This window comes from Trichosurus vulpecula, chromosome 1 (genome assembly GCF_011100635.1).
Source record: "Trichosurus vulpecula isolate mTriVul1 chromosome 1, mTriVul1.pri, whole genome shotgun sequence".
Taxonomy (NCBI): Eukaryota; Metazoa; Chordata; class Mammalia; order Diprotodontia; family Phalangeridae; genus Trichosurus; species Trichosurus vulpecula.
The window spans coordinates 527,363,980-527,391,423 of record NC_050573.1 but is presented as its reverse complement, the minus strand read 5'-3'; the positions used below and the strand labels follow the sequence as shown (position 1 = coordinate 527,391,423).

The 27,444-nt window shown below is 38.9% G+C and overlaps 1 pseudogene; it reads left to right on the top strand.

The window, feature by feature from the left end:
* Positions 1 to 3,665: 3,665 nt before the first annotated feature.
* Positions 3,666 to 26,936, top strand: LOC118841298 (annotated as a pseudogene).
* The last annotated feature ends 508 nt before the right edge of the window (positions 26,937 to 27,444 follow it).

Here is a 27,444-nt window from a genome sequence, read left to right as displayed (position 1 = left end):
AATGATAAGCATGTGGCCTATGTTGAATTGCTTGCTTTCCTAGGGCAGGTGGGTAGGGAGGGAAGAGGAGGGAGAATTTGGAACTCAAAGATTTAAAAGCAGATGTTCAAAAAAAAAGTTGTTTTTGTATGCAACTGGGAAATAAGATATATAGGCAATGGGGCATAGGAATCTATCTTGACCTACAAGGAAGTAAGGGAAAAGGAGATGCAGGGAGTGGTGTGACAGAAGGGAGGGCTGACTGGGGAACAGAGCAATCAGAATATATGCCATCTTGGAGTTGGGGGGGAAGGTAGAAATGGGGAGAAAATTTGTAATTTAAAATTTTGTGGAAATCAGTGCTGAAAACTAAAATTATTAAATAAATAATAAAATTTAAAATAAAATAAAATAAATTTCAATGTCATTGGTTTCCTTTGTAATCTTACGTATTCTAGGAAAGGGTCCATAGGTTTCACTAGACTATCTATCTGATACATGACACACATGCAAAGATGAAAAACCCCTGCCCTAAAGTATTATGTTCAAAATGTTGAAGCCTAGAATCATTGCCTACCACCATCTTACTACCTAGTCTCCTCCTATACCTCTAACGATTCTTCTGAGAGAAAAAAATTTCTATTTTTGGTATTTATTGGAATTTTAAAATTTGTTCATTTTCTATTCTTTTGTTTTAAAAGAATCTAGAAATATAAAATTTCCCCTAAATACTGCTTTTGCTGAATTCTCCCAATTATTGTATTTTCTCATTGTTTTCATTATCTTTGATTAAATTAGCTATTGTGTCTATGATTTGTTCTTTTAACCACCAATTCTTTAGGATTATGTTATTTTGTCTCCAATTAACTTCTAACTTTTTCCTCAGTGGCGTTATGTTGAATATAATTTTGATTTCAATATGACCAGTAAATGATTTATTTATTGCTTCTGCTTTTCTACATTTGTTTATGACTGGCCCTCACCCCAATATCTGCTAAATTTTTATAAGGGTACCATAAAATACTGAGGATTTGTATACCTTTTTCCTTATCCATTCAGTAATCACCACAATTTATCATATCTGGTTTTTCTAAAGCTTTTTTGGAGGTCTTTAATTTCTTTATTGTCTATTTTTTGTTAGATTTATTTGATTTTGAAAGGAGTACATTTAGGTTCCCCATTATTATATTCTTACTTCCTATTTCTTCCAATAACTAGTTTCATTTCACCATTCAGTATATATGTGAGGTCGGTGTGGGTGTGGGTGTGTATCATCTAGGTGGCACAGTGAACAAAGTGCTGAGCCTGGAGTCAGGAAGAGTCACTTTTTTGAGTTCAAATCTAACCTCAGACACTTACTGGCTGTGAGACCATCGGGCAAGTCACTTAACCCTGTTTGCCTCACTTTCATCATCTGAAAAACAAGCTGGAGAAGGACATGACAAACTATTGTAGTATCTCTGCCAAGAAAACCCCAAGTGGTATCATTAAGACTGAAAAACAGCTAAAATGCATGTTTATGTGTGTGTATGTACTGATATTAATTTTCTATGGTACCTGTAAACATAATACTACTCTGCTGTCTCTTTTAATCAAGTCTGCTTTTATTGCTGCTTCATCTGAGACCATGTTTACTGCAACAGCTTTTTTCTTAGTTCATCTGAAACAAAATAGATTTTGCTCTATCTCCTTATTTTAACTATGAGTAAATCTTTAAGTTTCAAGTGTGGTTCTGTAAACAACATATTGTTCGATTCTACTATTCCTATTCTCTTTTTTATGGGTGAGTTCATCTAATTGACATTCATAATTATGATCATTTATTGTGTATTTCCCTCCATTCTATTTTCTTATACATTTTCCTCTTTTTCCTTCATGCTCTCTCATTAAAAAAAAAAGATGGGGAAAAAGGTGTACACTCAGTACCAATCGTATGTGCTTAACGAAGTTTGGTTGCCCTCCCCTGACCGTTTTCTCACCTCTTTATCTAGACCCCATTCATAAGGGTGATAAAGAGATGCTCAATATATGGTAAAGAACTCAAATTTATTTCTTGAATTAGGACTCTGCACACTTCCAGAAGGAATACTATGGTTTTGATGTATATTATTTAGGACCTGCTTCTTTTTTCTCTGGGCATTTGTAACAACAATGCTACTTGCAGCTGCTGTGGAAGTGTAAGACCAATAACACTAGCACACAGAAGGGCTGCTAGCACAGGTTCTTTGATCTGCTTTTCTAAAGGAAAGCCACTTTAAGGGGGTCAACAATCTACTTTAATTAAGCATATATATCATTCACTTAGTTCAGGCAAAAAGTCAGTACCCTGAACTTCAGAGAAAATACAAACAGAAATTACAAGTAGAAAAAATGCAAACAGAAAAAATAGAACATATCAACAGACAAGGATTCTATCCGTCTGAGAAGTTAGTACAGCTCAACAGACATATCCAACTGTCTGACTAAGGCAATGCAGACATAGTTACCAGAGAGGGAAGCACCATCATCGAGGTTTTCAAAGCTGTGTGTGGTGGGGTCCTCCTTAACAACTACCCAGAGTCTCATCGGGCCAAATTACATGAACACTCTTCTAACAAGTGAGCCCCAAAGCAAAATGCTATCCTCAGAGTATGTATACACTTCTCAGAGTCAGAGGGCATCAAAATCCTCCTGACCCAGTGCCTAATTAGAAATCAGCAAAAAGTGTGAGTCTTCCTACAAAACAAGCCTTCTCTAATCAAGCTTCCCTTATTGAGCTCTACATGAGGCCTATTAATAGGCAGGGAAGATCTTCAATCACATTAACAGTAAATTCAGCCCCAAGATCTTTCATGTCCATTAAATAGGCGACTTGTATCTGAATAGGCATTAATATCTCTTAAGTAAACACAACATAATTCCCACAAAATAAATACAACATGAACTTCACATTTGCAAAATAGATAACAACTCATTACCAGAATGGCCTTAAATAAACACAAAGGTATATACAGAACATAACATCACATCATTCTTTGGGGGTCAAAATCTTTGGGGGGTGAGCAAACAACTCCTCCTTCCTCAATCCAAAACAAAAATGTCCAAATAAATTCCTTCTTGGGGTGTGTCCTTCTCCCCACACTACTCCAGCCCCTGCTTCCAAGCCCTGAGGGGTGACTGGGCAGCAAAGCCAACAGGGTAGGTCCACAAGGGTCCACAGCACTTCTTCCCATCCTCCATAGAACATTGAGTATTCAGTTCTTCAACAATTTCAGGGTCAATTCAGGTCAGAGAACCACAAAATTTAGGAGGCCCTAAGTAGTCTTAATTAGGAAGGAGCCTCATATCACCGCCTTTCTAGACTTAGCTTTGTAATTTTCTAAATCTGTCTTAGGTCTGGGAAACAACTGTGAGCCTGCTCATGGTTTTAACTGCAGTAGACAGCTGCAGTCTCAGCAGGAAAGTATACTTAGACTTTTTGTAGAGATTTGTAAGGATAAGAACTGAAACAAAGGTGGCCTTCTGGGTCCTTAAAGACAATTAATGAAAACATCTTCCTCATTCTATTAAGAATAACTTCTCTTTTCTTTAATATAGTGAATTCAGATTCATTGCAAGATAAACCCAAGTGCCTAGCATCATCAGAGCTTTGTGCCCTACTGTACACTCTAGTAGTTATGGATTGTTGACTTTGGGCAGTTTTTCAGATGTTTCCTATTATCAGACTTTGTGGAGATGTTCTGATACAAAACATGAAGAAGAGAGTGGCCAAAGATGAGTCTCTGTGTGTGAAGGAGTAAGTATGATCATCCAGGGTTTGCAAGAAAAAACATAAACAAAAAACAAAACAATTGCCATTGCAAGATTTTAGTGGGCTAGATTAAGGGATTCAGGTTGAAGACCCTTCTCTTTGAATAAAATAGAGTTTAAGCTAATGTAGGCATGGGTCTAGAAAGTCCACCTCAGAGTCATGAAGACCATGGTTCAAATCTTGCCTCTGATGTCTACTGACTCTATGACCTTTGACAACTCACTTAACCTCATATATCCAAAGACAACTAATTGACAATTTGTCAGTAGAGAGAGTTTCCTCATTTGAATTCCCTCCACCAATGAAGTCTTAGGTCTAGGAGAGAGAGAGAGAGAGAGAGAGAGAGAGAGACACACACAGAGAGACAGAGATAGAGACAGATAGAGAGAGAGAGAGAGACAGAGACAGAGACACAGAGAGAGAGACAGAGAGAGAGACAGAAACAGAGAGTCAGAGAATGGCAGACATAGAGATAGAGACAGACGTATGTCTTTCCCTAGACATGTAGACTACCCAAAGCCTATAGGCCCAGAGTTCACATTAAATTGGAGTGGATTTAAAAAAGACATTAGGAAGAATTTTACTGTGAGAGATAATAGGATCATTGTCCTCAACTACAAAGAAGGCAGCATGGCATGAAGGATGTAAGCTGGCTGCAGTGCCAAGAAGACATAGGTTCAAGTCTTGCTCCCCGTATATATTTTCTCTGTGACACTGGGCACCTTAATTAATCTCCTAATGTTCCAGGAAAAATTTAGAAAAGTTGCCATTTGCATTGGAAAAAAATGTCCACTTAGGCCCAAATAAAGATCTTTACCAAAAAAAAAAAAAAATAATGGAACTTCAGCTGTAAGGGAAGCCTCTACCTACTTAGCCACAATCTCTTCTACAAAATCCCTGCTGATTTCACCAGTAGCCCACATCATTATTTGTACTAAGTGTGATAAGGCTTGGAAGCAGGGCTTCCTTATGAATCAGATCTTTCAGTTGTGTTAGCAAATTTCTTCTTCAATATCCTCCACTCTCCCCCTGCCCCCAATAATCATAAAATTGTGTTTATTGACTTAAATTCTACTTAAAACCCCTCAATCTTATAACTTAAGGCTTTGATCCAAATTAGAATGAAATCTGCCTGGAAGAGGCAACTAACTTATGAACAGTCATTCTTCATCTACTGAAAGATTGGGCTTTGACTAGGTAAACCAGAGTCTCCTTACAGCTCTAAAATTACACTTTCAGGTTCAAATACTGACTCTTCCCACTTACTAACTATGTGACCTTGGCAAGGCTTCTTTGGACATTGGTTTCTTTGTTTCTAAAATGAAGTGGTTGGATTAGGTTAGTAATTCTTAATCTAGTGTACACGAATCCTTAAGAGGACTGGGGCTAACTTTAGAGGGGTCCATGACTGTGGCTGTAAAATGATTATATTTTTACTTTCACTAATGCCCCACTGAAATTTACCATTATGAAAATGAGCATTATGAATGAAGGCAACAAGCATTATTTTAAATTGGGATCTATAAGTTTCAACCAGACTGCCAAAAACATTCATCACAAACAAAAGGGTAAGCACCCTGGACTAGGTGTCTCCTAAAGTCCCTTCAGCTATATATCTAAATATTTGATTCCATGAAATGACCAACTTCATTATTTGATCCATAAGAAGGAAGAGCGTTAGGCTGACTAGGAGTTAGGATGACAAGGTTTTTCACTCTGATTTGACCAGTTATATTTAGGGTGTTTGACTCTGGGCAAGTCATTCCATTGATCAAAGATCCCATTTCCTCATCTGTAAAATGATAATAATGCTTTACCTCACAGGACTTTTGTGAGAAAATCTTTTTGAACCTTTCTTGTAAACTTCAAGCTGCTATATAATTACTGGCTATTCTTATGATGTGTGAAAATATTTTTGTAATGGTAAAGTAATGGGCAAATATAAGTTCGTTGTATTATTGGCATGGGGAACTCCCCATATCATGATAGTTTGTAGATTAATAAATGAGTCAGAGAGAGTTACAATGGACAGACATAATAGAGGTCAAGTAACTTGCCCAGAGTTACACAGTGTCTGAGTTAGAATTTGAACCCAGGCCTTTGAATTTTTAAGCGCAGCATCATATTCAAGGCAACAGGGTTGTCTCTGACCTCAAGTAGCAGAAAAAACTTATCCTTGCAAAGACTTTTTCAGTCTTCAGAGAATGGAGCAAAGTGGCTGTTTTTTTTTAAATTTTCTTTTGTTTCCTCTCAGGAATGGACACAGCAGTATGATTAAGAACACATAGGGCATCCCTTTTTGTGGTTTTTCACAGCTTTAAGACTGAAAACATTTTCATCTGTGAGCATGCCTGGAGGTTCTTAGGACAGGGTGGTTGTCTTAGAAATCAAGTGACTCTACACAATTCCAATCTCAAAAACATGTCCACCTTAATGAAGCTTTTTAGCAGAGACATGTTTTGGTATATTTCAGAGAATTTTTTATGGCCCAGCAGAAATGGATATCATAGACAGGCTGGAGTGGGAGTGGAAAGACCACTGAGACTGCAGTCAAACTAGACATAAGTTTGAGTTTCAATCACTTCTCTGACAATTCCTAGTTGTGTGACCCTAGACAAGTCACCTAACCTCTCTAAACTTCACTTTCCCCACCTGTAAATTAGGCATAATATTATTTGTAGTGTCTAACTTTCAGGGTTGTCATATGGGTCAAATAAGATAAGATATAGTATATACTTTGCAAACCTTAAAACAATATAACAATTTCATCTGCAGTTATTATTACTCTAAAAGGCTATGAATTCATATGCTCCAAATCGATTTCTTGAAATTTAAGACACATTTATGAAGGAAATATACACCTAATCAGCAACATTCTGTAACAGCATGGGAAAGAAAAGTACAGCATTTTATAGGAGAAGGGGAAGGGAAAGAGGGGCATCAACCAGGGGAAAAGAGGGATTATTTGGAATGCGTGTGTCAGGATCTGTTAATGGAATAAAAAAACATCCTTTGTTCAAGGGCAGGAGACAAGAGGAAGAGAACAAATACTTTTACATGTCTAGAAGAAGGTTTTTTTTTACAATAGTGAAGGAACTCCTTTTTTAAAAAAATATTTTATTATTTCATAATTTTAGTTTTCAACATCGATTTCCACAAGATTTTGAGTTACAAATTTTCTCCCCATTTCTACCCTCCCCCCACTTCAAGATGGCATATATTCTGATTGCCCTGTTCTCCAGTCAGCCCTCCCCTCTGTCAACCCACTCCCCCCCCCATCCCCTGTCCCTTTACTTTCTTGTAGGGCAAGATAGAGTTCTATACCCCATTGCCTGTATATTTTATTCCCCAGTTGTATGCAAAGACAACTTTTTGAGCATCTACTTTTAAAACTTTGAGTTCCAAATTCTCTTCCCTCTTCCCTCCCCACCCACCCTCCCTAAGAAGGCAAGCAATTCAACACAGGCCACATATGAATCGTTATGCAAACCACTTCCACAATGCTAATGTTGTGAAAGACTAACTATATTTCCCTCCATCCTATCCTGTCCACCTTTATTCAATTTTCTCCCTCAACCCTGTCCTTTTTCAAAAGTGTTTGCTTTTGATTACCTACTCCCCCTATCTGCCCTCCCTTCTGTCATCCCTCCTTTCTTATCCCCTTCCCCCTACTTTCCTGTGGGGTAAGATACCCAATTGAGTGTATATGTTATTCACTCCTCAAATCAAATCTGGTGAAAGCAAAATTCACTCATTCCCCCTCACCTGCCTCCTCTTCCCCTCCAACAGAACTGCTTTTTCTTGCCACTTTTATGTGAGATAATTTATCCCATTTTATCTCTCCCTTTCTCCCTCTTTTAATATATTTCTCTCTCATCCCTTAATTTTATTTTATTTAGATATCATCCCTTCATATTCAACTCACCCTGTGCCCTCTGTATATATATATATATATATATATATATATATATACATATATATATACATATATATATGTATGTATGTATGTATGTATATTCCCTTCAACTACCCTAATACTGAGAAAGGTCTCATGAACCACAAACATCATCTTTCCTTGTATGAATGTAAACAAAACATTCAACTTGAGTGTCCGTTATGATTTCTCTTTCTTGTTTACATTTTCATCCTTCTTTTGATTCTTGTGTTTGAAAGTCAAATTTTCTATTCAGCTCTGGTCTTTTCACTGAGAAGGCTTGAAAGTCCTCTTTTTTATTGAAAATCCATATTTTGCCTTGAAGCATTATACTCAGTTTTTAAAATTTTTTCGTTTGTTTTTTTATTTTTTCATTATACTCAGTTTTGCTGGGTAGGTGATTCTTGGTTTTAATTATAGCTCCTTTGACCTCTGCAATATCATATTCCAAGCCCTTCACTCCCTTAATGCAGAAGCTGCTAGACCTTGTGTCATCCTGATCGTGTTTCTGCAATACTCAGATTGTTTCTTTCTGGCTACTTGCAGTATTTTCTCCTTAATCTGGGAATTCTGGAATTTGGTGACAATATTCTTAGGAGTTTTCTTTTTGGGATCTTTTTCAAGAAGCTATTGGTGGATTCTTTCAATTCTATTCTATCCTCTGGTTCTAGAATACTAGAGCTGTTTTCCTTGATAATTTCTTGAAAGGTGAGGTTGAGGCTCTTTTTTTGATGATGGCTTTCAGGTAGTTCAATAATTTTTAAATTATCTCTCCTTCTCCAGGTCAGTGGTTTTTCCAATGAGATATTTCACATTGTCTTCCATTTTTCATTCCTTTGATTCTGTTTTATAATTCCTTAATTTCTCATAAAGTCACTAGCTTCCACTTGCTCCAATCTAATTTTTAAGGTGGCATTTTCTTCAGTGGTTTTTTGGATCTCCTTTTCCATTTGGCTAATTCTGCCTTTCAAGGCATTCTTCTCCTCATTGGTTTTTTGGAGCTCTTTTGCCATTTGAGTTAGTCTATTTTTAAGGTGTTATTTTCTTCAGTATTTTTTAGTATTTCAGTATTTTTTAGGTCTCCTTTAGCAAGTTGTTGACTTGTTTTTCATGATTTTCTTTTATCACTCTCACTTCTCTTCCCAACTTTTCCTCTACTTCTCTTACTTGCTTTTCCAAATCCTCTTTGAGCTCTTCCATGGCTTGAGACCAATTCATATTTTTCTTAGAGGCTTTTGATGTGGGCTCTTTGACTTTATTGACTTCTCCTAGCTGTATATTTTGATCTTGGCACCAAAAAAGATTCTATACTCTGAATCTGAGTCTGAGTCCTTTTTTGGTGCCTAGTCATGTTCCCAGACAACTATTTGACCTTTAAGCTTTTTTTCAGGGTATGACTGCTTGTAGAGTAGAGAGTACTATGTCCTAAGCTTTAGGGGCTGGAGCGGAGCCAAGATGGCCACATAAAAACTGCAACTTACTGGAGCTCTCTCACAAGTTCTGTCAGATTCCTATAAAAAAAGTGAATTTGAGCAGATTTGAGAGAGTTAGAAACCACGAGCAGTCTGAGTGGGGCACATTTCCCAGCCAGGAGAGTCGGAAAGGCCGAAGGAATGAATCTGTGGGCTAGGAGAGGGCTTGGCATGTGGAGCTGCTCCAGATGGCACCAAAGCGGGAGTGATTGGCAGGAAGACCCATGTGGGAGACAGCTGGGCGCCCAAAACCAGTGGAGATCCCCAGCCTCCCAACATAGGATGCCAGTTTGTGGAAGCAACGAGAGGCAGAGCAATGCCACTGGCTGTGAGACATCAACTCCTGAGGCTTGCAGCCCAAAGGTATGAAACATGGCTTCTTGAACTTCCAGGAGACATAATAGCCAGGTAAACGGCTCTAATCCCTCCCCTTCCCACCCAGAGAATTCCTCAGAAAAAAAACAAAAACAAAAACAAAAACGCTGGAATAGAGGAGACAGAAGTGAGGCTTCAGTGGCTGAGTAGTGGGAGTACCTGAGTCCCAGAGGGGCAGAGCCAGCAGGGGTCAACACCAGGAGCCCAGATGTACTCTTGCTCCCCCAGGGGAAGGGCCAGACTCCAGCTCAAACAACACAGAGCTGAGACCATTGCTGAAGAGCAACAGTGCTGGAGAGCAACCCCAGGGCAAGAGGAGATTTCGGGCAGCCAGGCCCCCTCCTCCACACCTCAGGAAACTGAAGGCTATAATTCACAAAGCCAACAACTAGACTCACAATCCCCAGAATAAGAAAGCTGGGACAGAGAGCGCTGAACCCCAAAAGCAGAAATTTATTGTAAAGACAGGAAAAGGCTAACCAACATGAAGAACACACACACACACACACACACACACACACACACACACACACACACAAAAACCGAGGACCATTGATTCTTTTTATGGAGACAGGCATGATCAAAATACCAATTTGGAAGAGGATAACAATGACACTATACCAACATCTGATACCTCAAAAGGTAGTGTGAACTGGTCTCAAGCCCAAAAAGCATTACTGGAAGAGCTAAAGGAGGATTTTAAAACCCAAATTAGGGAGGTAAAAGAAAAAATGGAAAAAAAAATGGAAAAAAAATGTAAAAAAATCCACTGATGAAATCAAGTCCCTAAAGAATAAGCTTTAGGGGCTGTGCTGCTCTTTTCAGAGCTACTTCTATTCCACTGTCACTGCAAGCTGTGCCACACCCACACTCTTCCTCCCACAAGAACTGCCAACCAGGACCATGACCCAGATCCAAACAGTGCAAAGCAAGACAACCCTGCCTCTGCACCAGCAAAATGCTCCCTGCACTCCTGCTCCAATCTGCCACTCAATTTCTCCCACTGTGTGGGCCAGAGCCTCTGGAAGCAGCTGACACTGGATCTCTGGAAGTAGCCACAGGAGCTTTCTGCTGTTGCCACCATGCTACCTCCACTTCCCCCCCTCCACCCTGGGCTGGGGCCAGACCATGCACCTCTCCTTCTCCAATTCCAGCAGTTTTCCCACTAACTTTCTCCATTGTCTTTGGTGTCTGTAGGTTTAGAAGTCTGGCAATTGCCACGGCTCAGTGATTCACGGCCCTACAGCCTGCTCCACCCAACTTCTGGTCTGGTTGGTCCTGGTGCAGTCCATGCTGGGCTGTGGTCCACTCCCATCATGGTGCCATAGACCCTTCCCAGTGACCATTCACTCTGTCCTGGGCTGGAGTCTTGCTTCCCTCTGCTATTTCATGGGTTCTGCAGCTCTAGAATTTGTTCAGCCATTTTTTCCAGGTGTTTGGAGGGACCTGGGGGAGAGCTTAAGCGAGTCCCTGCTTTCCAGCTGCCATCTTGGCTCTGCCCTCAGGAACTCTTCTCCAAGGTGAAAAATTGGTTGTTGAGACCAACTGCTTAACTGTGTCCTTACATAGCTTTATGATATTTTATTTTATCTAACTTTCCAGTATTATGCCACCAGTGGTCAGGTGATTTCTACATTATTAGGTCATTAAGGTGCTGCAAAATAATTGTAGCTCCTACTTTTCTTCTACATATCTATAGTACCTTGTAAGCTATATCACAGAATCATAAAATCCTGGAATGTCAGACATGGAAGAAACTTTAGGCAACACAGAGTTAAAATGGGAAGGAAACCTCAGGACCATTGAGTTTATACTTCTCATTTTCCAGATTACGAAACTCAAGCTCAGAATGGAGAAGTGACTTTTTTAATGCCGCTCAGCTAAACAGTGACAGAACTAGTACTGGAACCTGAGCCTCTTGATTCTTAGTCCCTTTGGATCAATATAAATTTTGTGATCAAGCCATCAATAGTTACTCTTGTTTTTATCTCCCATAGTTCCTAGCACAGAAATGAGTATAGAGTGAGTGCTTAAGAACAACTTGAGAGATCATCTGAGAATATTTAATTCCTGCCAACTTTTGGTTTTTTAATCAAAGTTCTTTTTCTCTCTGAAGTTCTCTGGGGCCTATAGGCTGGATGTCATCACCACCACTTTTTTTTGGCTTGGACATTGACTCCATTAACAACCCCAATGACTCCTCTCTTATCCACATGAAGAAACTACTGCTCTCTTTCAACTCTTTGAACCCTTTGCATATGTATAGGATCTATCCCTCATCAAAACACCTATATCAGTGGTCACTCCCAACTTTAGGCTTTTTGTAATTCCACAATAATAAATCAATTTCTCAAGATTGGGAAAGGACTATATTTCATGCTCCAATATTTAAATAAAATTAAAGACATTTGAGGGCACTGTCCCAAGCAAAAAGGACAGAATATATTTTTCATGTCAGGGAATAATCCTCAATTTCCTGAGCCAGCTGGTTGGCTCAGTGGAGTGACCAGAGTGCTGAACCTGTGGTGAAGAAAAACTGATTTCAAATTCTGACTCAGACTACCTGGGTATGTCAACCTAAGTTTCCATCTATGTAAAATGGTGTATCAGCAAGGCAATAATCACAACATTGATGATAATTGTAAATATGCCTGTGTAGTTCTGTGTGACAAAATATAAGAGACTCTCCATATAAAACATAGAAGAAGTAAAACATTTATTCAGACACCAGAGAACCAAATCCCTAAACCAGTAAGTCCACTTTATCATAACAGCAAGGAACTTAAGACACAACATTACACCATGGAGCCTCACCATCCCATTAGCCTTCCCCCCTGTTGGGGCCTTCCCACAAACCCTCACAAATCCTAGCTCACTCTTTGCCTTCTCCTCCCATGGTTCTAACTTGCTCTGAGCATTTCCTGCTCCACCCTTCCAGTTCCACTTGTTCAGCAAGCTCCTCCTACTGTATGTGACTTAGGCTTCCTGTGACATAAGCAGGTCACATTGGCCTATTGATGGGTGGGAAGGATCTTCAAATTTACATTACCATTACAAATGGTTACAATAATAGCCCCTAGGGCTATTGTGAGAATCAAATGATAAATATATGCAAAGTACTTTGCAAGTCTTAAAGCACTATGTACCTGCTAGCTATTATTATTATTATAAAGCTGTATTTTGGTAGAACATTGGGACTGACAAATTGGGATATTAATCCAATCTAATAAACATTATTAAAGGTCTACTGTGCAAGGCACTATGGGAGGTGTTGTGGATATAAGGACAAAACCAAACTAAACAAAAAAAGTCTCTACCTTCGAGGAACTTTCATTCTACAAAGGACTGTTGTTATTTTTCAGTCATGTCTGACTCTCTGTGACCCCATGTGGTGTTTCCTTGGCAATGGTTTGCTATTTCCTTGTCCAATTCATTTTACAGATGAGGAAACTCTATTTTAGGTCCTTAATAGCTTGTTGAATGAATATGCATGATGAGAGGCAAGGGAGACCACTCACACATGTGGCAGAGTGATCAGAAGAGGATTTACATAGGAGATGGAATATAAATTGAGCCTTGAAGGAAGCTAAGGATTTTCAGAAATTGAAATGAGGAGGAAGTGAATTCTGGGAACCAAGGGACATACGGGCATGGAAGTGGGAGACGGGGTGCCAAAATTTAGAAAATGGATTGAAATCCAGGCTAGTTTGACTAGAACTTTGGACCCACAAACCACTCAAAACCAGGGCCATGGTTTTGCAACCATCATTCCCTTTTAGAAGAGATACCCCATATAGAGAAAGAAAGAATTCGGGGATGGTAGATAGGCTCATTGGAAAAATCATCTGCTGGACCTTGGATCACTTTATAGATGAGGAAATGGGTCCAAGGACTGGAAATGAGTTATCTAAGGACACAAAGGAATAAAAGTCAGGATTTTCTGATTCCAAATTCAGTGCTCACCATGATGATTCACTAACATTTAGAACCTGATAGAGTCATTTTGCAAGCTTATAGAATATTTCACTCCTTGTCCTTCTCTAGCTTAACTCTCCAAGGGTTATTTCTTTTTCTCTTTAGGTACAGTTAGGTCTCTCTTAGCCTAAAAACTTGAGACCCCCAGGCATGCTTCCATCATTTTTCTTTGCTAAACTCCAAGCCGACATTCACTTTCTCATCATGTACTTGCTTATCAGCACATTGTAAAGAAGCTTCACTGGGATTCTTCTCAACCAGGGTCTCCCTTTGAATTCTTGAGAGCTCTGTACTTCTCACACACACTGCTATACTTTACTTAGAGCTATAGTGATTTCTGTAAATCTGATATCTCCCCTACTCCCCTTAAGATTCTTCAGTGCATTTCAATTCCCATATTAAGCACCTGTAGTATAAGGCTTTCTCCTAGACTCTGAGGGACATTTGAAGTGTCTATGAGTTATTTACCCTGCCTTTATGTAACTTACCATCTAATTGGGACATAAGATACACATACAGTATAACACAACAATCACTAACAAGATATAAAACAAAGTAATATGTATGGTCTGAAGGGAACAATTTTTATTGCTTGGGAATAAAAGGAAAGATTTCCTGAAAGAAGTAACATTCGAGTTGGACTTTAATGGGTGGATAGGAATTTAACTAGGGAAGGAAAAAGACAGGATGTTACAGGCAGAGCCAAGGTATCATGGCAAATCACATAAAGGAGGAATAGCACACAGTGTATTCAGGGGATAGCAAACAGTCTAGTTTGGTTAGTAAATTAGGTTTGTAGAGGGAAGTTGCATAACAGATAAGCTGTATAGGTGACAGATTATGGAGGGCATCAGATGTTAGGTAGAAGATTTGGAATCTGTAAGCAGTTGGGAGACACTAGAGAGGTTTGAGCTGAGGAGTGACCAGGATACAAGGAAAATTACCTTAGCAGCAATGGGAAAGATGAATTAGAAGATGGGGAGGTAGAATGAAGGTGGAAATACTTATTGGGAGACTACTCCAGTAGTCCAGATGCTATGTCTTATTCTTCTTTGTACTCCTATAGACTAGAAATTCTTCATATGGTGTCCATGAACTTTGTTGTCATTGTGGTTCAGTTAATCAGTCATATCTGATTCTTCATGACCCCATGGACAAACTGTTCATGTGATTTGTTTGTCTTAGATACTGGAGTGGTTTGACATTTCCTCCTCCAGTGGATTCAATGGATCCTTTTTTTCAGACAATCAGAGGTGAAGCGACTTGCCCAGAGTTACACATCTGGGTTGTGTGTGATGCTGGATTTGAATTCAGATTTTCATGACTCCAGGCCCAGTGCTTTATGCACTGACCTACCAGGTGCATCATGGACTTCATTTAAAACAATTGATAACTACATTTCAATATAATTAGTTTCCCTTATTTTAATTTTATACATTAAAAATATTATTTTGAAAAAGACTTGTAGGTTTCACCGGACTGTCCAAGGGGTCCATGACACAAACAAAGTTAAGAACCCCTGCTGTAGATGCTTAACAGGGAAAAGGCACCATAAATGTTTTTTCCATTGAATAGTATCTCATTCAAAGTCAGTCCAGTAATTCACCAAATTTCATGGAATTAAAAGATTTCTTAATAGTCATACATACTGACATAAGTCAGAGGATTCTAGGATCATGGATTTGGAGCTGGAAGGGACCACAAAGGCCATCTAGTCCAACACCTTCATTTTACAGAAAAGAACCTGAAACCCAAAGGGGAAAATGAGTTATCCAAGGTCACAGAGGCAGTAAGCATCAGAGGCAAGATTAGAACCCAGGTCCAGAACCACTGCTCTTCTTCTATACTGTGCTCCTATAGTATTAAATGACTTTGGATTTGGACCAGGATTGGTCTCATAATAATAATCTCCCTAGTGTTTTCTCCCACTTCCTATTCAGCGCCATGTCTCATCATTGTCCCTAGGAAGGAACTCTGAAAAGCTTCCTTCTCCCTTTTTATATTATACTGATAAGTTTCTTTTGCCTTTTTCTCTCATGGTGGTTGCTTCTCTTGTGCCTATATTGGAAAAAAAATAATGTCTCTTCCCTAAAAATATTCAAACCTTCTTGTGAATGCAACATGGCATGTTGTGGCAGGCTGGCAAAAAGCAACAGCAGGGTAGGTCTAACCATAGAGTAAATGGATCCAGCTTTGCTGAAATTTAGGCCTGAGAAAATATCCTGGTCAAAAAATAAATTTTGTTTGTTTTTCATAGGATCCTTATTTTAGAGCTTGAAGGAGACTAAGGATTTATCTAATCTAATTCTTTCTCTCTCTTTTTTTTTTACAGCTGAGGAAAGTGAAGCAGTGAATTTAAATGATTTGCCCCATGTCAGAGTGGTGGAGGCATTCAGTAAATGTATTTCAGATCTGGTATTCAAGGCAGCATTCATATACCTGTTTAGGTTTTGGAGTTTAGAAGAACTGAGGTTGTATATGTAGTTTTGGTGGCCTTACAATGTAAAAGACAGGAGTCAGGTGACCTGGGTTGTGTCCTGCATCCTGCCAATAAATAGCTACCTATGTGACCTTGGGCAAATTACCTAGTTTCTCTGGAGCCTGGTTTTCTCATCTGGAAAAGGGGAGGTGGGGGATTGAATGAAATTATCCCAAAGTCTCTTTCTAACTTTAACATCTGATGATTATGTGCAATGTGTTTGTGTGCCTGTATATGTGAGTGTGTGCATGTGTGTGTGTGTATGTGTGTGTGTGAGAGAGAGAGGGCGGGGGAGAGAAAGAGAGAGAGAATATCTTCTTCATTGGACTCTGCTGTCAATTAAACTTAACACTCCAACACTCTACTAGTCAGAAGCATAAAGCAAAGGACAGAAGGGAGACAGAAAGGTCTTTAAACTATTAGTCCTGAAAGTCCTTTGTAGTCCCTTCCAGACCTGATACCAATCCCAGCCATGTCTTTTTCATAATCAGAGTCTTGATTCAATATCTGGGGCTCACTACACATCTCAAGGTTTTGCATGAGGTGCAAACATAAGAGAATAACTTAGCAAAGTTATTCTCTTAGGGAATGATTTATGAGGAGAATAACGAGGAGTACCTTTCTCAGATCCTGTTATTGCCATCCAAAATCACACCTTTAGAGATTCATTCTTAAGCTAGTAGTTTTGTCCTATTGTTGATTAATAAACAATTAATTTTTTACTATCTCCTTCCTCTGGACTGGAACAACAACAACAAAAAAGAAAACAAAAAACCCTTGTGACAAATATTCACAGCCAAGAGAACAAATCTTGATATTGTCCATGTCCAAAACCACATGTATCTTTCTATACATAGAATCATGGTTGATCATGGCATTGATCAGGGTTTTTAAGGCTCTAATGGTTGTTCATTTTTTTCCAGTGTTGGTGTTATAGTAGAAAGACTAATATGTAGTAGAAATTCTTCTGGTTTTCCTCACTTCACTCTGCATCGTCAAACTGCAACCTATTCAAGGCCAAGTGTGAACTATTTGTAAAAGTAATAATTGTAAAGCTTTTAGTACAGTGCCTTGGCACATAGTAGGCACTTACTAAATCCTTGTTCTCTTACCCTTTCTCCTCCTTTGCCTTCTGAATGTGAGCAACAGAGCTGTCCAGACTCCTGCCTCTTGGTTGCATTTCTCTCACTTTTCAATTATTTGCTCCACAAAACTATGGTTGAAAAGGAGATTTCTGCCCAGGCTATTACTTTCCTTTTTGCTGGCTACAAAATTACGAGCATGTTCTTCAACTTCATCACTTGCAATTGGACCACCCCTTCCTTGGAAGAGTAATCAGTTGTTGACACTTCAACGTGAATTAGTTCATTCGATCTTTTCCAGCATAAAAGTCGGTTGAGCATATTTTGAAAACTTGTATAAGAGAGCGTGAAGTCTTGGAGAGGAACTAGAAGGAGGGGAGCTGAAAATCAAGACTTCTCTACACTACAACGGTTTTGCCTAGAGCCAGCTCAGTGTGGTTAGTGTTATGAGGATATGACTCAACAGAGGATCAAACCTGGGAAAATCTATTATGTGTTAGGGAGGTGGGGAGAGACGAGGAGAGCACCCTCTCCCTGTGAAGTTTTAGTGAATTCTCAAGGTTTTTTTTTTAATCACATATTAAAAATCTCTAAGAAATATTGGCCTCCTTTTCTACCAGTCTTTTCAATATGAAAATTTTATGATTAAGCCATAGAAAAAGATGGAGTTCACAAAAAGAATGATGTAGCTTATGTGACTTTAGTCATTTCCACCTGATTTTCACCTTTCTTAACCTGGCTCTGTTCCCAAGATTGGATGGATTTCCTACTATTAATGATTGATTCCAAGGCTATGAGTGACCTGGATATAAAGAGAGGAGTAACTCTCTAAAAGGCAATGATGTAATGAGAGTGGCTGAATATCAGCAGAAGCATAAACTCAACAATTCTAATGATGGTCCATCATAGTCAAATCATGATTTCAAAAGAAATATTATTGATACAAAATCAGAGACAAAAGAATTTTTCCAAAGAATATGGACTGTAGAGTTTAGAGACTTGGTTCCTAATCCTAGATTTATGAGTAGCTGTGTGACCTTGGACTACTTACTTAAATATTCTGACCCCCAGTCTCTTCCTCTATAAATGGGTATGTTGGTCCCATTCAGATTAAAAGTTTTACAATTTTTTTAATACTGTCCTCCCATAAAAAAATACTTACCAGGCAATTATTGTAATGCTGTACTCAACTGAATGACTTTATAAAATATCTGTGCACAATGGGATTTGGCTTCCAACTAATTTCATCTATGTCAGATGGACATTTCATAAGGACTAGAGAGAAACAGTAAACTTAACATGACATTTTGCTTTTATTAGTCAATGACCAATGCTGCTCTCATCCAAGACCAGAGTGAAATATTTTCTTTTGGCTATGAATTTGGGTACTATCCAGAGTCCTGGCCATTGATTTTTTTTCTCACATGTATAGCTTGGTTCTCTCCCTAAAGCTCTGACTGAAATGGAGATTGTTTCTCAGGTGGTTTTCTTTCTTCTTGCTGGCTATAGTTCTACAAGCTCAACCCTCACCTTCACCTCTTATAACTTGGCCACTCATCCTGAAACCCAGAAGAAATTCCATGAGGAGATAGAGAGCACTCTACCAAACAAGGTAAAAGGGCAAATAATGTTTATTTGCTCAATTTAATCAATTAATTCAATCTAATAAATGTTTAGTAACCAACATGTTTACTGTTGTTCATTTACCCAGAATGAAAACTATCTTTCTCTCTGTGTCTCTCTGTGTCTCTGTCTCTGTCTCTGTCTCTCTCTCTCTCCCTCTCTCTGACAATGGGAAGATAAGGTCATTAGTACAGAAATGGGAAGGCACTTCTTTTCAGCCCACCCCCATGTCTTCAAGGCCAATAGTACTGACAGATTCTCCCAAAAGTTAATACTGTTTATTATGTCCTAACATTGGACTCAGTCTAAGCAAGGGAAGGATGAGGAGTGAACCTGTCATTTCAATGGTACACTACTAGTGAATAGAGATTCTAGGAGGGAACTTCCTCTACCCATGTAGATCATTACCATCACTACAAATCATAGTCATGGATTGCTGCCTAAAGCTTTGAGAGGTTAAATAAATTGCCCAGGGTCCCACAGCCAGTGTGTGTCAGGCTGGCTACTTGAATTCCGGTCTTTATATCATCAAAATCTATTCTACAGAAAATTTGCCATGATGCCTCTAAAGCCTATGTATACTGTATAACATAGGGTTTCCCAAGCCTGGAAATAGGTGAGATATGTTTATGCTATCAGCAGACAAAAGGAATCAATTAACACCATCCAATAAATATTTACTAATCAAGGAGTCTTTATTGAAGGTCACTATGGATCAGAAATGGTGAGAGAAACAAGGAAGAACAAACAAAAACTAAGTGTCATTACACAGACCACAGGAGATATGAACCCATAAAGGGTGGAGGACAATCAAGTACATGCCAGAAATAAAGCAAACATTCCTGGAAAAGCAACACTTCTGGAAGTTGCTGCAAGAGAGATAGAGGAATCAGCCAAAAGTTCTCTTGTGCTCCAAGTAAGAACCTCCCAATACAATACTATCTGCCATGGTAAATATATAGCACCAATGTTGTCTGTTTAACCCAAAGCAGTCAGGCCTTACTGATTCAGACCAAGGGGTCCAAAAATCAATCTGAATGCCTATTTTCCAAGAAGTATTAGTTTATTCTTTTGCCATGAATGTAGCAACTGCTAATAAGCTAGCAATTTTGTCCAGTGAAGGTCCTAGGAGGGAATGTTTAATGACCAGATAATGATTCATAATTAGCACAGCAATTGTAAGTGAATGAGGGCTTTTAAATTACTTGAAAACTGTTTATTCTTTCCAGCCATTGCAAGCATTTTCTTTATAAACTCTTTTACACCATTCATTTGCTTAGGAACCCCTTCCTTCACAGACAGCTTACAGATAAGCTGTGTCTCTACTCTTTGTCCAAAGTATCACAAACTCCAAATTGCATCTGAATTGATGACATTTTATAGCACAGTGGCTTGAAACTTGCAACTTGTTGCGAAAACAGTCCCTCAAAGCTGATGGAATGGATGGTTTCAGAATTTCATCATCTCTCCATCCACATAAATACTCAAGATTTGCTTTTGATTGAAGGACAAGAATGAATGGATGACCAATGAATCAATAAAAGAACTACGAATGAATGAATGAATGCATGAATGTCTTGTGGGATCCATCTGCCATATTCGTGTTGTGCTATTATACTTGCACTGAGGTTAGAAGTAAATATCTATTCTAGCAGGGAAAAGCCAGTATTTAGCATTAATTTTACTAATTTGGTAATGATCATGTATTCATATATAATATACATATATGTATATGTATTCTTATATATGATTCATATATTCTAGAATAATATTTTGAAATACTTAGTGTCTCCCAAAGCATGGACCCTAAACCTGAGCTCATGGTATGCTCTTGCTTCCTAAATAGCTAGGTCTCATATATATATAGCACTTTAGGTCTTGCAAAATTCCTTACAAATAGTATATAATTTTGTCCTGGTGATAATGTGAGAGGTTGATGCTATTTTTAATCATCATTTTCTAGATGATGAAGCTGGGGCATATAGAGGTTAAGTGCCTTGTTAGGAGGTGTCTGAGACTGGATTTGAAATCAGATCTTCCTGACTCCAGGTCAATGACCTGGCTGTCAAATGAGTCATTGTTTATCAAAAATGATTAGTCTGGATTATTCATTTGGGTTCCCATCATTTCTCCTAGAGCACTGCCTTACATGTAGTAAGCATTTGAGAGACATTTGCTGATGGATTTCATTTCTGCCAATAATGACTTCTCTCCTTAGGTAGCCCCCACCTATGACATCATCTTCTAGATGGTGATGAATGAGACGTTCACTCTCTTCCCTAGAGGAGGACACCTAGAGAGAATGCTCTAAAAAACCAAAAAGATCAATGGGATAACCATTCTCAAGGGGACAGCAGTGATGATCTCTGTCTATACTCTGCATCATGACCCAGAGTACTGGCCAGAACCTGCAGAATTCCATCCTGAAAAGTATGTGAAGGGGAGACAATGGGCTGGTTAACTTTAGAGGGCCACTTGTTGAGACTATCAGGAAAAGGTAATCAGGATGCTTCCATGGGATATGGATCATAGACACTTAGCCGTCGCATCTCCAACCAGGGAGCCTTTATGATATGGGGCCATATACTGTGCATGGAATTTAATTAACTGCATTGAAGAAAATGACAATGAGACTAGCTTTGAGCAGCTGTAACACAGAGGGGTTTATAGCCAGATATTAAAACCAGAGCCATGGGGATACTGGCCCAGAGCCAGGCAAATCAGCAACGAGAAGGGCAAAGATAAGTTGAAAATAAAATTTAACTTCCCAGCTGTGGTTATGAGCAAGTCTTATTCTGGCATCACTGTCGGGTCAAAACCTGACAAATGAGGCAGGAACCAGTGATGGCATTAGAGACTTTGGCAGCAGGGAGCTGAGAAAGATTTAGAAGCCACAGGTGTGAGTTGTAGTAGTAGTATTAAGTGTACCTTGAGTCAGGGACAAGCCCTCAAGGTTGGGAAAATGTCAGTATCTTTTCTGTACAAATCCATCTGTTAGCAATAGTGATCATGGTGATACTAAAGATGGGGACTGGACCTTTGACTTCACTGAGATAAAGAACTGCCTCTATCAATGCAGGTAGGCATCTCCTCTGCAATCTAATGTCTTAGAGTGCCTAGAGCTTTGAGATGTTTAAAGACTTGCTCAGTCATACAACCAATGTGTGAGAAGAGCAATTTACACTTGGGTTTTCCTGGCTTTGAGGCCAGCCCTCTATTCTCTATGCCAGGCTGATTAATAAGAATAAATAATAATGATAATGATGATGATGGTGGTGGTGATGTTGCTGTTTTTGTTATAAATTAATGAAAAGAAATCAGCCTGTGTTTCCCTCAAACAGAGTTTTTCACTCAACACATTCATGGGGGATAAATAAACAGCAGAGCCTGAGTGCACAGCAAATTCTGAAAGGAATTCTCGCCTCCCAAGATAGCTGAATCATGACCCACCTCCCTCTGCTTAACAGCCAAGTCTATACCTAGAACTAACCCAGGTTGCATTATGACAGGTGGCAATGGCATTGAGTGCCTGCCCTATGGTATGTAACTAGGGGAATTGTCCTGAACTTTATGCTGCTGAAAAGGGAGACCAGGTGGCTGGAACTACAGGGAGACCACAAGATTTAGAGAAGGAGGTAGTGGCATCAGCTGGTGCTAAGACCTGAGGTGCTTATATACATATATATATATATATATGTATATATGTATATATATATATATATATGTATGTATATGTATATGTATGTATATATACATGTATATATGTATATATATGTATGTATATGTGTGTATATATATACATATATATATATATATATATATATATATATATATATATATATATATATATATATACACACGTACACACACACATATATATGTATGACCATATTTCAAAGGGGGGCACAAGAGTCTGCTTTCTGGTTGCCTGCTCCATCTCCATTTATATACCTTGCATCCCTTCTCCTTCCCCTCAAGTTACGTGCAGTACCAATGTCTTCTCTCCTTCAAGATTGTTCTGATGTTCATTTTAACTCAATTTTCAACTATTTTTTTAAGTGACAACATGGACATTGCTGTCTGCAATCACAGAGACTGCCTGTCTTGGAGGGAGAGCTGGTTGTTTCCTGCTCTACTCACCAATAACAATCCAGGGAGCTTCATGCTTATGTGACCCCAAGAACCTCTTCTGAATACAATCCATAGCAAAATGGAAAGAATGCTGGGTTTGGAGTCAGAAGATCTGGGTTTGAATCCAGGCCCTGTCACTTACGAGGTTGTATTAGGAGGGCAGAGTTTATAATCTCAAAGAGGATCATAAACATGTCTGAAAGGTTCGGAACCGCCGGATATAAGAAACTCTCAAAGTAGAAGGCAGAAGAATCAAAACATATATTTAGGCTCCACAGTAACCAACCCATGAACCAGCAACCCCATTTTGATATATTGATCAAAAGCTTCCAGGCCTAATAAGTACGCCTTGAAAGAGTAACCAGGAGGCTACAGAGAAGCATGATTGCATAAAGCAAAATCATGCTTCCCCCTCTATGGTAAAAAGATTACCCACTGGCCTGAAGTCCTTGTTCAGCTTCCTCCCATAGGTCAGCTCTGCCACTGGCAGCTCCTGCTTCGGCTGTGGCTGTGGCTGTGGCTGTAGCTGTGGCTGTGGCTGTGGCTGTGGCTGTGGCTGTGGCTGTGGCTGTGGCTGTGGCTATAGCAGCCTCTGGCTCCAACGGGAGCTGCTTTTAACCATCCGGCTTCTGCGGGGGTGTAAGGTATGCCGGGGAAAGCACAGGTTCTTTCAATCTGCTTAAGCAAGGTGAAGAGGTTGACCAGGAAAGCACAGGTTCTTTCCATCAGCTTAAGCAAGGGAAGCAAGGTGAAGGGGCCAACAAGCTTACTCCAGTCCAACATACAAACAGCATTCAGTTCAGGGGAAAAAGCCAAACTAGTCAAGGACACTTGTTGACTAAGTGCTAAGGAGCCCATTTTTGGTTGCCAACACAGAGGTGTAAACCTTAGACAAGTCATTTAACTCAGAGTGGGGCTATAAAATGAGCTGGTTGGATTGGATGACCTGTTAGGTCCCTTCCAGTTCAGACATCCTATGATTTATGTATATATGACCACTAAGTATGTGGTGTCTTGATTAAACCTACTGGGAATTAAAATTTGACATATGTAGTCTGAGAGACTGACAGCCTTCTCCCCTTTTATTCATTTTCCTTGGAAAGAGTATACTGAAACACAACTTGTCTGTAATGAACTCTGCATTTCCCATACCAGTGGCCCAATGTGACCTTTCTCACTCCATACTTAGGCTCTGAAGCCTCCCAAGCTCAGGGACCAGTCTTCCATAAATTAATTACCACATTAGCCAGTCTTACACATACTGCCTTGGGTGAGCATCACTTCAAGATTGGATTCTCAGTAAACTTCCATCTCCCAGAACATGGGTTTGGTATTGTTGATGAATCCTCTAAATGTGGAGGGTAACAGAAAAGAGAAAGTGGGAACGATAGAGGAAAAATCCATGGAGTATGAATGCAATTCAAAGAGCAAGTAAGTTTTTACCTTTCTCTTGTTTCTTCTCTTCAACTTATTCTTTGGGACCAGGTTTGATCAAGAAGAAAAAAAAATCCATTGACCTATATGCTTTCCTTCTCTTTGGAGCTGGTCCACAAAACTGCATTGGAATGAAGTTTGTTATGCGGACTATGATGACTGCCTTGATCATGCTTGTACAGAATTTCTCCTGAGAGCCCTGCAAAGTAACCCCAGTGAGAGAAATCTTGATCCATCTTTGCAAGTGAATTTTTGAGGGGCTTTGACTCAAGATCTCTGGACTTCATTTTTAATATGCTAAGTCAGTATAGCGAGTTTTGTTTTCATATTAAATTCATCTCCAAATATATCCCACCATCCAGTGAACATTCCTTTGTAGCAAAGATTGAAGGTAGGGGCAAAAACAGTTCAGCAAAAACACTGACATCGATCACATCTGACCATGTATGCAACATTCCATATTTATAGCTCCCCGCCTTTTCAGTGGAAGAAGGGAAGTGCTTTTCTCTCAGTCATTATAATTACTCACTATTCAATCGTCTCATTGTTGGTTGGAAGGGAAATTTGCATGTTATTTCTCCTTATTTTATATTCTGAATTATAGAAGCTATTAAGGCTATTGTTAAATAGTCAGTAGCAAATCCACTTTGGTGGCACCCCTCTGCCTACTAAACTGACCTTCAAGGCCCTCAATATGGCATCATTCTGTCTTTCCAGACCTTTCATTCACTAGTCCTCTATTCTCTAATCAAATATGATTAATTGACATTCCTGGATGCCCTCCTGTGTTTTCCCACTTCTGTGTCTTTGTTTCGTATCCTTTTTATCCTTTTTACCTGTAATTCCCTTGTCCTGGCCCCTTGACCCAGAGCCCCATCTGTGGAAATGACACAAATATTTCAAGGCTTCTCAACCAAATACCTCGTTTATGAAGCCTTTTCTGATAACCACACCCTTCATACACATACACACCTGCACACATATACACACTAATGATTTTGTTTGTATTGCTCTCATGGTGCTTATCCCATAGTGTCTTAGAGTAATGTGTTTATAATTGTGTTGTCCTGTGTATTAGATTGTTCTTGGTGGAGAGGGAGTAGTCATCATCTTTGGGTGCCCCATAAGTGCCTAGCACTATGCCATATGCATCGTAAGCACTCAACTAAATATTTATTGGATTGAATTGAATGGAAATTTAGAACTACAGGGAACCTTTAAAACCACAGTCACAGATTGTTCACATGAAACCTTCTCTTATTCTTTCATCAGAGTCCCTAAGCTGGGCTCTATTGACTGGGGAGAGCAGTGTTCAAGTCAGAGAGGGATTTGGAGCATAGATGTCAACACAAGGTCCATGCAACCTGCAACACTCCTTCTGAATATCAGATTAGAGAATGTACTTGGGAAATATTTGACAAAATAAATAAAATATGTATAAACTTCAGACCAAAACACACTCAGAAATTATTTAACTCAGATTAAAATGTAATCGGGAAATATTTAACAAAATAAAATATATGTGTATGTGTGTATATATATGTATATACACACATATGTGTGTATATGTGCATGTACACACACACAGACACAAACACATATATGTCATGAATTAAAAAGTACCTGGGAAATATTTAGCAAAATAAATAAAAATGCAATAAAGCATAAATCATATTATAGCTATGGTTTAGTTTCTTTTTTAATTTGACCATGCTGGTTCAGAGGTAGAAGGAACCTTAGGCAAGAATGTCATGAGAGTCAAATTAAAGGGTAGTTCTTAAGCATTTTGCAAACCTTAAAATGCTATGTAAATGTCAATTGTAATCATTATCATTGTTATGTATGTAATATATAATGTATGACAACATGTGATCATCATAATAATTATGATTATTATAGTTAGCCTATAGTCACTAGGCCTCCAATCTGGTGATGATTTTATTCCCTGAGCCCTCTACTACACACTGCTTACTCAAGTCACATTTGTACAACAAAAGAGGGGCATACTGCGAAATGTTTAATAACTGGGTGGGAACAGGAGGCAGAATATATGCACATCATTTTCAAGTTTAATCTTCATTATTAACACTTTCATAAATCTCTAGACCATCCCCAAAATAATAAATCAAGTCCTGATTGGTAGCAACTGCTGATTGCTGAGGTGTAAATTCTCACACTGAAAATTTCACAATCATCAGAGCCAGTGAGAGCAGGCTCACAAACCCTTGCTCAGGCTATCAACCACATGCTATTTCTCATCCCTGATATGCACAACCTCTTCAACTCTACCTCTTAGAATCCCTAGATTCTTTCCAGGTTTATCTCAAATGATATTCTTATTTGAGGGCATTCCTAATCCCCCTCCTCAAATTGTTTGTGCTCTCTTTACCATCGGAATTAGTTCACATTTTCTTCCTGTCTGTCCGGACACATAAATATATTTGTATTTACTTTTCTGTGTACACATTTCCCTTCAATAGGGTGAAAACTCCTTGAGGGCAGGGACTGTTAAACTTTGGTCTTTGAATTCCCTAGCTCTTAGCATATCTCGTCATCCTAGGGCCTTGCATATAGTTGGTAAGCACTTAATAAATGTTTGTTGAATGAATCAAGTAATTCAGTACATTCTCTTTGTTTTTCTCCACAGATTCCCTCAGAATAAGACACAAAGAAGCCAGTAATTCTAAAGCTTGTTCATGGACCAAGAAGAGATGCTGAGGAATAGAACCAGGCACCTAATGACATAGGAAGAAGATTTCACTCTCCCTTACCCTCTTATCACTCTCCCAAATTGATTAAAAAAAGAGTAAGAATTGGAAATTTTTTTATGAAAATGCATATAAAATTATACCATTTGAAAAGCTATATGCCACAGCACATACAATGCTGTGTTCAAATCCTGCCTCTCACACTTACTAGTTACGTGATCATGTGCAACTCATAACTTCCCCAATTCTTAGATTTCTCATTGTGAAATGGGAATGTTATTACCTGTAGTACACATCTCACAAAGCTTTTGTGAAATTCAGATGAGTCAATGTATAGATGTGTAGTATTAATGTGATCAGCAGATCTTCCCCACCCACTCAATAGGCCTCAGGTAGGCCTAGGAGGGAAAGCTTGATTATATCTTTGCTTGTAAGTAGGCTGAAAGCCCTTACTAGGTGCTA